General features: G+C 45.0%; 1 non-coding gene across 1 annotated transcript; it reads right to left on the bottom strand.

Moving 5' to 3' along the window:
* Positions 1–10,987: 10,987 nt before the first annotated feature.
* On the bottom strand, positions 10,988–11,103 carry LOC126487087 (small nucleolar RNA SNORA72). The gene has a single exon (XR_007588271.1). It is a non-coding gene; the product is annotated as a small nucleolar RNA SNORA72 (small nucleolar RNA).
* Between the last annotated feature and the right edge of the window lie 253 nt (positions 11,104–11,356).

Genomic DNA, 11,356 nt, shown 5'->3' with positions numbered 1-11,356 from the left:
TATTAAAACACAAATAATATACCACTGTATATGGGGAATAAGAAAATGTAGACTTATATCCAGTGAGAAAAGCAAAACTTCAGGGTGACAGCTCTGAAGATGGCATGGGAAGCAAGCCAAAAGAATGCGTCAGAAGAATGAATGAAACAGATCAGAGGCAGGAATGGTGGATCAGGTCTACAAGCCCAGGACTCAGGATACCGAGGGAGGAGGACCGTCTGGCTATAGCGAGTTCCAGGCCAGCCAGAGTCCAGTGAAATCCCATCTCAACAACAGATGAACAGAAAGAAATGAAATAGATTTCAACCAACGGATATACTGTGTAGAAAATTCAAGCAAATTTAAGCTTATACAAGGTTTGAGACTGAATGCCGAGAGCTGCAGAAAGGAACTTAACACATATTCAGAACACACTGGCAACATCGTTTCTCCTCAAACAGAAACTACCAAAGGCAATCAAACGCTTCAGTTAAAAAGAAGCAAAACAAGGTGGGCGGCAAGGTGGGCGGGTGGCAGCGCATACCGTTAATTCCAGCACTTGGAAAGCAATGGCAGGTGGATCTCTGAGTGTTTCAGGCCAGCCTGATCTATAGAGTAAGTTCCAGAACAGCCAGGGCTACACAGAGAAACTTGTTTTTGCAATATAGCATGCTTAATACAGAGATTCACAGTTGCTCAAAGCACAGAGAAGAAGAGACTGCAAAGTGCTCAAACCTAATGAGACATGGACAGCAGCACCTATACCACCACCAGCACCGCCACCAGCACCGCCACCAGCACCACCACCACCAGCACCACCGCCACCACCACCACCACCACTGCCACCAGCACCACCCCACCACCACCATCACCCCACCACCACCCCACCACCAGCACCACCACCCCACCACCACCGCCACCACCAGCACCACCACCAGCACCGCCACCAGCACCACCACCACCGCCACCACCACCAGCACCACCACCCCACCACCACCAGCACCACCACCCCACCACCCCACTACCACCCCACCACCAGCACCACCATCACCACCATTCAGGGATCAAAGCAGAAGCTGAGGCAGAAAGACTGAGCATCACAGGACTGTTGTGAAATAGTATTTTCTGGACATAACAGGTCTGTTGCACTCACAGTGGCTGTGACAGCATGCACAAGATCATGCCAATCAAAATTCCAGTATGGATGGGGGGGGGGTTTATAAAGCTCCACCCCTAGCTGAGGAGCTGTCGGCAGTTGATGGCTGCCAGAGGAGGAAGAGTCGGTTTTCTTCAGGGATTCGTCTTAAGGATACATGAACGAACAGTACAGGGAGTTAGGAAGGAGCCCTAGTAGAGAGGAACTGATAGAACTGTAGGATAGACTTGATCAAAACATATTGTATACATGTATGAACTTCTCAAATTAAAAAAAAATGAAGGTGAGATGAATGTGAACGCAAGAGGAAGATGGCTTGCAATAATCCCTAAAAATATTAAAAATAAAAAATGCAAAATGTCCAAAATAAGAAGTAAAATTTCTTCTTTTTGAATGTGCGTGGATTTTTTTTTTGCCTGCGTCAATAGGCTTGTACTACATACATGCATTACCCAAAATTGCCAGAAGAGGGCGTCAAATTCCCGTGAACTGAGCTATGCAGAAACTAGAATTACATAGTCATCTCTCCAGAGATGAACCATCTTTCCAGTTCCTACTTTTTTTCCGGGGGAGGGGGAGGGAGAAAGACTGGAACTTGCTACTAGTCCAGGCTAGCTCTGAACTCAAAGATCCACCAGCTTTTGCCTCCTGAATTCTGGAGTTAAAAGAGGATTTTTAAGAGAGCTTCTTGCCATGCAGCCCAGGTCAACCTAGAACTTGCTATGTATCTGAGGATGACTTTGAACTTCTGATTCTCCTGCTTCCAGCTACTAAGTGTTCCTATTATAGGTGTATGTTACCATCCCTAGGGTTTTTTTCTTTTTTACCAGTATTTTTTTTTTTTAATTTTGAGATAGGGTATCATGTAACCTAGGATAGCCTTAAACTCACCGTGTAGCTGAGGATAACTCCGGAGCCTCCTCTCCTGCCTCTGCCTCACAATTGCTGGGATTATAAGAATAAGCTACTGCACTTGGCTTTCAAAGTTTACTTTTAAAATATTTAAAATTATAAATATAATATTTCAATTAAAATGAATGGATGGGAAAGTTGGCAGCAGGTTTATGGAGGTAGTATAGTTTTTAAACTATTCTCACTCCTCGATGGCTTAATAAATAACAAAAAGCAAGTTAGGCACCGTGACGCACACTTGAACCACAACACTTGGTACAGAAGCCTCAGGAATTTGAGGCTAGCCTGGGTTCCATAAAGCAGCTCTGACTGAAACACGCAACAACCCAAACAGAAAATCTGCTATAGAAAACCCCAAAACCCATGGACCCTAACTTTCATAAATCTAGGTAACAAGATTATTAAGCCCAAATATTGCGAAGGGTACAAACTAGAAACAGCTGTGGAACAGATGTGTTCTTAGGAGTGTGTGAGTGGGAACAAGGAGGAAACGATGCTATACATGCAACAAACCACAGGGGCTAAAATTGAGAGGATTTTGCATATTCCAGTAGCAGGTGAGGCCTAAAGGGTTACAGGAAAAAAAAAAAAAAACGTGTCTGCAGCGGTGTGGACCCTATGAGCTCTCCACACAAACCCGCCAGGAGCAAAAGACACGGCTGGAAACAGAATCCAGATTCGACAATATAGTAAGAGACCCTAACGACTGGGACCAGAGAGCAAGCGCCCAGGTCTCGGAGAAAGGAAGTCACAGTTTTGAGAACTACACGAGAGCAACAGAAGAGGGAGCTAGAAGCCACGAAAACGGAAGAGCTATTGTGAACCTTGTCTCCATTCTTCTAAAGATTTCAAGAACGACGTGGTGACAGGAGCCTCACATTCTGGCACCCAGGACGCAGAGGCGGGAGACCCGCAAGGTCAAGGCAAGTCTGGACTGCAGAAGAAGACCTTGTCTCGAAAGATCGAAATAAATAAACACATGAACCTATAAAACTCATATGAAAACGAGCAACAGTATTTATGAGAAGAAAAAGGACAGCGGGGACGGCTCACTTTGACAATCAACAGCACAGGGGAAGCACGTGATTCTGAGGCTCGAAAGCTACAGCCTCCCACCTCAGACAAGTCCCAGATAGACAAAGGACAGATGAGGAGGAAGAAGTCAGGGTCTGGAAGACTAAAGCATGACGTAGTAGGGCCAATGAAAGAATTGGAAGTAAGGGAAAATAAAAACGAATTTTAAGCCAGAAAGAGCAAATTAACCCAAGCTGTGAACTAGAAGCTAGGAGTTCAGATCTGAGCACAGATCGGAAAGGAAAGAGTGGAGTGATTGCTGAAAAGGACCCGGAGGTCCAAGACCATCTCAGCACTTGTCAACCTGGGGCCCTGTCTCAAATCCTACCGCCTCCCTCCAAAAATGAAGAGGAAAAAGGAAACCAAATATGTAGAGGAGAAAAGAAAAACCGGAAAATGGAACAAAATAAGCCGTGTATAGAAGAATAAATAGTGTGTTTTGTTTGTGGATGCCAGAACCCTTTAGAGAGAATTTGTGTGTGCATTTCTCTCTCTCTCTCTCTCTCTCTCTCTCTCTCTCTCTCTCTCTCTCTCTCTCTCGTGTGTGTGTGTGTGTGTGTGTGTGTGTGTGTAGTCCTGGCTATGAGTTATTGGGGAAAGCATTCATATATACAGCACAAAAGCAGGCTGGAGATTAGGGGAAGGGAGAAACGAATGCAGCCGGGGTAAAGAGAAGGGAGCCTTAGGGGATGGAAAGGGGGCTGAATATGATCAAAACCCCTTGGTGTAGCTGAAAGAAATTGCCTGTACAAAATGCAACATTACACACAATGGATGCACACCCATGAAACATGAAAACAGCTGGTGTGGTAGCCCGGGGTTGCAATTCCAGCACTTGGGAGGCTAAGGCAGGAGAGCCTTGAGGCCAGCCTGGGCTATATGGTGAGTTCCAGCAAAGCCTGGACAACAGAGTAATCAATCCTGTCTCAAAAAAAAAAAAAATAAATAAAGTTAAAAGTTTCAAAAGGCAGAGGAGTAAAGACTACAAGAAAAGTTTCCTGAAATAACTCAGAACAAAGAAACAACATATTTAAAAAAGCAAGGACTCGGTTTTTAGGGGGAGATATTCTATCTAGGTGAGGAGAACAAAGAAAAAGAGCCAGTTATCAGATATATTGGCAACGGTACTTAACACTGGAATAAAAGAAAACAACAGATTCCTGATGTAGAGGAAAACATGTAACCCAAGCAGTCAAACTTCCGCCTTGGATAGGGAAGGGGCTCCGGAGCCCTCCCCGCTCTATGGTCGCTTCTGGGATGCTACCACTGCTAAGCTGTGGGTGATCCAGTAAACAACCCCATCCGTGCTCTTGCAGGCAACCCCAATAAACCTCAGTGGGTCACACACTCTAAATAAAACATGGCAAAACAAAAGACATGGAAGGAAGTAGGAGGGGAACTTGTTGGGTAGAAGGAAGTGGGCGAGAGGGGTAATTGGGTATGAAACGGACCAAAATACATTACACACATGCTTGAAATTCTCAAAGAGTACAAAATAAATTACTGACACAAAAGTTAAAAAACATAAAAATTTTCATTTGTAGCCAAACTGTTACAAGCTGAATTGCACCCTCTCACAAACCAAAAAAGTCCCCGTTGAAGCCTTAACCGCCAGTATCTCTGAATGTGTGCGTGCCTGAAGGTAAGGCCTGTAAACGTGATGGTCCAGCCGGATGAGGCCATTTCATCCGCCTGCAGTCCGGAAGAGCAGGAGGCCTGGGGGTGGGGCTCAGTCGTGCAGTGTTGGCCTAGCGTTCCATAGCCTCTAGGTTCCATCCTCATACTGGTAAAGCCATTTTAAAGGAGGTGGTTCATACACACCAAAGGCCTGCCAGGGCAGCATCTGGTTGAAATTTCAAGGCTAGCCTGAGCTACCCAGCAAAATCCAGTCTCAAACAATAATAGGCAAAAAGGCATCTATCAGGGGAAAGGCTGTGTGAGCGACCACACAGTAAGAAGACAGCCATCTGCCAACCAAGGCTAGATGCCTCAGAGAAATCAAACCCACCAACACCTGCCCTTGGGCTTCTAGCCTCCAGGCCTGTGAAATATATTTCTGCTGTTTATGTCGTCACCCAGTCTCTGGTGTTTTTTATGATATCCCTAGCTAAATAATCGGCAAGGATAGAGTCTACAAGCTTGTCAGTATGCATTCATTCCACAAATACCGCTCTTGTGACCCCTTCCTAAGCAATCTGCTGCAGAAAACATTCTAGAAAAATAAAAGCGCGAGGCAAACATGGACGAAAGGACTGTTTGTGAGCATTAGATAAACAAACTATATAAACACACACGGATCCACGTCGAGCTGAGACTCAGTGATGTCTCTCAGCATGAAAGCGCAGTCTGCAAGCACTGCAGACGGAGTGCACGCGCAGCAAGGGAGCCAACAGGTCCTGTGGGCTTGCTCTCCTGTGAGTGGTGGGAACATTAATATTCTGTTGAGACAGCTGTGTATAGCATGGCATATAAAGCCAGTGCAGAATAACATGGTTAGCTAAGCCTATTAGCTCCTATAGCTGTGGATTCTTGAGTATGAACGAAAAGAGATCAGGAGGTGAGACAGTTGAGACAAACCCTGAAGACCTGACTTTGAAAACAACAGCAAATCAATATCTCCTGTACTATTTTCCCCTTAAAAGGTCTGAAAACACTGATCAACTCCGTACCTACAAGGGTTGCTGCTAGCATACAGACAGCAGTGGCCTTCAGGTGCCATTTCCCACAAAACAGAAAGCAGGCCTTTTTAGAGAAGTGATTTCAGGACTATGTCAGGAAATGTACAAAATGAGCCTGAAGCACCAATTTTGTTCCATTTCCGAGTTCATTGTGACTGCCTTTTATATTGCTGACATTTTAGAGTAAAAAAAACCCAAATAACTATTTTGAAAAAAAAATTACAGAGAAAAGGCAAACATTTACATTGCTTTCCCTTAACAAACAATACCATTGGCCAACCAGATAATAGATGTTTTTCTTCATCCAAGAAGATAAACGATGAGTAATAGAATTCGAATGTTACCATGCTACAAACCTTAATTAATAAATGGATTTAGGCTTTAAGCAACAAATGGCTCCTAATAGCAGAGAGGGATGAGCAAACAGCGTGTGCCTTCTGCTAAGAGGATACAAAAATCATCTACGCACTAGTCTTACCCAACCCCCTACCTGAGCCTGATCAAATCAGCTACAAAGAGAAAGACAAAAACACAAGTCAGGCATGATGGTGCACGCCTGTAATCCCAGCACTGGGGACGTGGAGGCAGGAGGATCAGCTCAAGGTTCTCCTCAGCCAATCTGGGCTACATGAGACCCTTTCTTAAAACAATAACAAAAAAGAAAATAAAGGACAGGAGCTGCCAAAATAGCTCGCAGGTAAAGGCACCTGCCAAGTAAGCCTGCTGACCTGCATTCAGGTGCCCAGAACGTGCGGAGGGGGAAGGAGAGAACTGATTCCACAAAGGGGTCCGCTGACCTCCACAAGTGCCACGTGGCAAGTATGCCCGCCCCCACAATGCATCATGTACACACACCAAAAGAATAAACTTAGAAAATATTTAAAGAAAATACAGTTCAGAGACTATGATAATCTAGATCATGAAGAGACAAGCAACAAAACTCAGACTTGAAGAAGATTCTACAGGTCCGCTATCCCAGTTTCTTCAGTAAACAAACTGTAAAGAAGAAACAACTGGAAAGGGCCGGGCAGTGGTGGCAGGCACCTTTAATCCCAGCACTCAGGAGGCAGAGGCAGGCGGATCTCTGTGAGTTCGAGGCCGGCCAGGTCTACAGGATGTATTCCAGGACAGGACAGCGAAGGCTACATAGTGAGACCCTGCCTCAAGAATAGAGTCAGGTCTTAGGGGAAGAAAGAATAAAATATATTAGCTAGTTGAGTAAGTGTAGGGGTGGCCAGAAGGCTAGGACAGGGGACATTGCCAGTTAGTGTTCATATTTTAATTTACAAATTAGATCTAGGCTGGAGAGACAGCTCAGTAACTAAGAACACTGGCTGTTCTTGCAGAGAACCAGAGTTTGGTTCCCAGCACCCACATGGTAGTTTAAAACTGCCTGGATTCTAGTTTCAGAGGGGTCTGATACCCTCTCCTGTCTCCCCAGGCACCAGACACTCACATGGTAGATAGCTAGACATACATTCAGGCACTCACCTATACACACAAATTCTAAACAGTAATCTTTTAAAAATTAGATCCATATGGACTGGCATTGGAAGATGTCCAAATCCTATAGTAATTAAAAAAAAAAACATCAGAACACTATGTTCAGTATGCTCAAATTTTGATTTAATAAAATAAATAAGACTATACATATTGGATTGTGCAGAGCCTGCATATAAATATGCAGCCGTCAACAGAGCTATTCTCAGGGCTGCCATTGCAGAGGAGCTCTCCTTCAAAGTGTGACTCGCTAGAATGCCTGTTGGAAATCGAACGAGCATGTTTTACTTTTGTAATTAGCAAAAATGCTGAAGGAAAGACAGATGGAGGAAGACGAGAGAGCGAGGGGGTGGAAGGAGGAAAAAGAACATTTCTTAGCTCCTAAGAACCCTTCAGATTAATAGCTGGGTGCAGTGGTGCACACTTTTATTTAATCCCAGCACTCGGGAGGAAGAGGCAGGCGGATCTCTGTGAGCTCGAGGCCAGCCTGGTCTACAGAAAGAGTTCCAGGACAGCCAGGGCTGTTACACAGAGAGACCCTGTTTTGAAACATAAAACAAAACAAACAAACGAAGACCGCTTAAGAGTATAAACTGAGGCATTTCCCTGACCTAATCCCAATCAAACAATGAGTTCGTAGTAAGAACCACTTCCTAAAGTGATTCTCAGCATGTTTTGTATCTGTGTTTCAAGTCCTAGCTCTGACTAGCTAGCCCATACTGTTACCCATTAAAATTCCCAGCCTGAGCTGAGGATTGTGGTCCTGTGAGAGGCGCTTGTCTAGCGGGCCTATGGCCTGTGGTTTGCTCTGGGCACCACTAGCACACTCTTAAAAACACTGAAATTCACACGCCCTTCACACATGGACTCCTGATGGGGCTGGGATGAGGGGGGGCACCAGGACTTAAAAAAACAAGTCACTGCTTCAAGTTTTAGCCACTGTCCTCTTTACCTTTGATCCTCTGAGGGAGGCAACACCCTTATCTTTCTGTTTATCCTATATGCCAGGGACTCTCAAAGAGTCTAGTCCTCAAACCAACTTAAACGGACTCTTAGGCCCCATCCAGATCTACCAAGTAGGAATTTCTGTTCTGATAAGCTTTCTAGCAGGATTGTCAGGGAAAATACAGGATTTTCAGTTAAGTTTGAAATTCAGATTAGCGAGAAATGAATTTCTTAACCAAAACTCAAAAATATTTGTAGCAACTGGGACACACTTACATTCGAATTTAATAGAACATCCTTGTTTTTTTGTTTTTGGTTGTTGTTGTTTTCCTGTTTGGTTGTTTTTCTCAGTCTGGAAATTTGCCTTTAGGGGTACTGTAATTACGTTTGAGGACTAGGGTAGAGGAGAGACAGGTGGCTTGAGTTCAGACTGTCACGACTGCACTGTTTGTTAGAGACGGAATGGAATTCCACAAATATGACTGTCATCTCCTTGAGACAGAGATGGCCTATGACGAAGAAACAGAGATGTGGGGACAGAGCCACTCAGCCTCGGGGCCTAGGGTAAAGTTTAGTAGCAGAAGAGATCTAGATTTTACCAGAAAATTCAAACGTATTGAGTGACTTCAGCTCCCTACCTCATAACGTTCCGCACCAAGACTACTGTGGGCGATCTAGGAGAAGGGCTAGGGTACACATTGGGGTTTTGGGGGACACCTGAGGAAGGGCAAACTATCTGTTTTTAATTTTTGCTTGTTTGTTTATTCATTTCTTTCAGGAAGGGTCTTGATATGAACCCAAACAAGCTTCGAACTCATTATGTAGCATAGGCTAGCCTTGAACTGGAGACCCTCCTGTTTCGACCTCCCAAGTGCTGACATTATCAGCACACCTGTTTGGAAAACAGAACTTTTTACAATTTATTTAATGTGCATTGGTGTTTTGCCACGCGTGTCGGCCCTCTGGAACTGGAATTACAGTTGTGAGCTGTCATGTGGATGCTGGGAATCGGAACCAGGTTCAACTGGAAGAACAATCAGCGCTCTTAACCACTGAGCCATCTCTCTGGCCCCGAGAAAACAGAACTTTGTAACAGAGTTAAAGGACTATTCAGAGCCCAGGGAAAAGGCTGACTTAAAATTGGCCACGGTCAGTTGGTGTTCACACCAGGCTGATTATCACTGACTTGGGGTAAAAACTGGACAAGAGACAGACACTCTGTTAGCGGTCAAGAGGCTCCTGGGCAGTCCCATCACTGTCCTATCACTGTCTAAAGCCATAGTTGACAATCGGGAGATTTTAACCCCTGACAAGGTCTGGAGACAGTTTTGGTTGTCATCTTAGAGACAGCCTGGGATATTGTACAACATCACCCCCAGCCCCCCCGAGAGCCCCTCTACAGAGAATTATCCGGCTGCAAAGTTCCAAGTCCTGGAAACTACTCAAAAGCACGGTAACGGGGACAAAGAGCTGCTCTTCTTCCCCACTGCCTCATCTCCCGCATCTCTCACCCCCAGACCCGGGGGGCCTGTCCTCTCCCATGAGGATAAGCTGCGTGTGCGCGTTCCTGTGAATCAGAAGGGAGGTGATGAACTCTCTAAATCTTGGGACTCTAATCTGCAAAATGTGGGTAAAAGTACTTCATAGGGTCGTTGCAAAGATGAAATGAATAATGGAACAGTGGAAATTCAGATATTTATTGAGCACCTCCACGGTGTGCCCACACGCAGTCTTTGCTAGAGAGGACGTTAGTGAGTTCTACAGCACACAGCAGAGTTTCAAACAGAAGCTAATCCCATCACCCATACTCTTCCTCTCTCTTATTAGATGGAGGGAGACCCAATCCTCTCACTTCCTTCCCAGAGACGTAGACGGAACAGTAGAATTAGTGCCTATTTAGAAGTGCTACCTGAATCAGTTTGTGCCGTTTTGTTAATGTCCCCACCATTAGTTCCAAATGGCACCAAAGCTAACATTGCTAGATTTTTTTATTTCGTTTGTCGGTTTCATATGTATCCATGAGTAGTTGCTATATACGTGTCATCTTCACCCCCAGGACTGACTCTCACCTCCCAGACCCTTTCTTCTTCTTCGCAACAAGTTTCCCAGACATTTCTCTGATTTAAAAAAGAAACAATTTAATTTAAAACTTAGGTCTAGGCCAGAGAGATGGCTCGGCAGTCAATGGCAGCAGTCAAAGGCACTGATCGCTCTCGCAGAGGACCAGGGCGTGGCTCCCCTCCTACCGTCAGGGCTTGTGGGGAAGAGGACTCAGCCAGCGACAGACTGTTCTTAGTCATCAAAAGAAGCTCGGGTCTGGGGGTGTGCCTGGCCCTGGTTTGTTTTGTTTTGTTTCGTTTTGTTGGTGTAAACAGCGTCCCCTCCAGAGCTCTCTTATCAAGGCATGCTCTCCCTCTTTCTCCTTTACTTCTTTAACAAGCCCTGGAAAGTTTTCTCCAAGCAAATTAACACTTTCGCATGGTTTACCTTTTAGCAATCTGTTCTGGCATGCTTCTGATATCAGAATCACCTCGGAAAAAGAAAAACAGTCATTTTATAATTCCCTCACCTGCAACTGGATTCACGTTTCCCTACAGTGGTTACACGTTCCTTAGTCAGGACAACCGATTCTAGGCAAGTGATAGCAGCAGCTGCGCTGTCACGCTTCTCGTGATTGCTTAATGATACTGAGACGTTCGCCATCATATGACCGCAGCAGATGGTCATATAGTAAATCAGACCGGGTCATCACCAGAGTTTATAATACCATACCTAGGGAAACAATTAGGTCTGGGGACACATCCATGAAGCACGGTCCGTGTTTAGCCTGCCCAGAGGCCTAGCAGCTGAAAAGAACGAGGGGGTTTGTTTTGCAGCTGGTGTTTCAAATGAGTTCAAGCCTTTCGGTGTGCAGTGGCTGCCTTCCCTTTAACTGCCCTTATCGCTTCAGTCACCATGATTTCCTTGGCCCCATCCTCACGTGAGCTTCTTTAGCCTATAATTACCGTGAACTCAGTGTGTTTCTAAATCAGTTCTGAACAAGATCATCTACAGAAGAAAGTTGCCAAAGGTGCGGACATCTGTCCTACTAAGGAAATAGAAATAAAGCAAT

Source organism: Alexandromys fortis, unplaced genomic scaffold, assembly GCF_014885135.2.
Source record: "Alexandromys fortis isolate MF-2015 unplaced genomic scaffold, M_Fortis_MF-2015_v1.1 scaffold_155, whole genome shotgun sequence".
Lineage (NCBI taxonomy): Eukaryota > Metazoa > Chordata > Mammalia > Rodentia > Cricetidae > Alexandromys > Alexandromys fortis.
The sequence above is the reverse complement of the archived record's forward strand: the minus strand, read 5'-3'. Positions and strand labels throughout refer to the sequence as shown.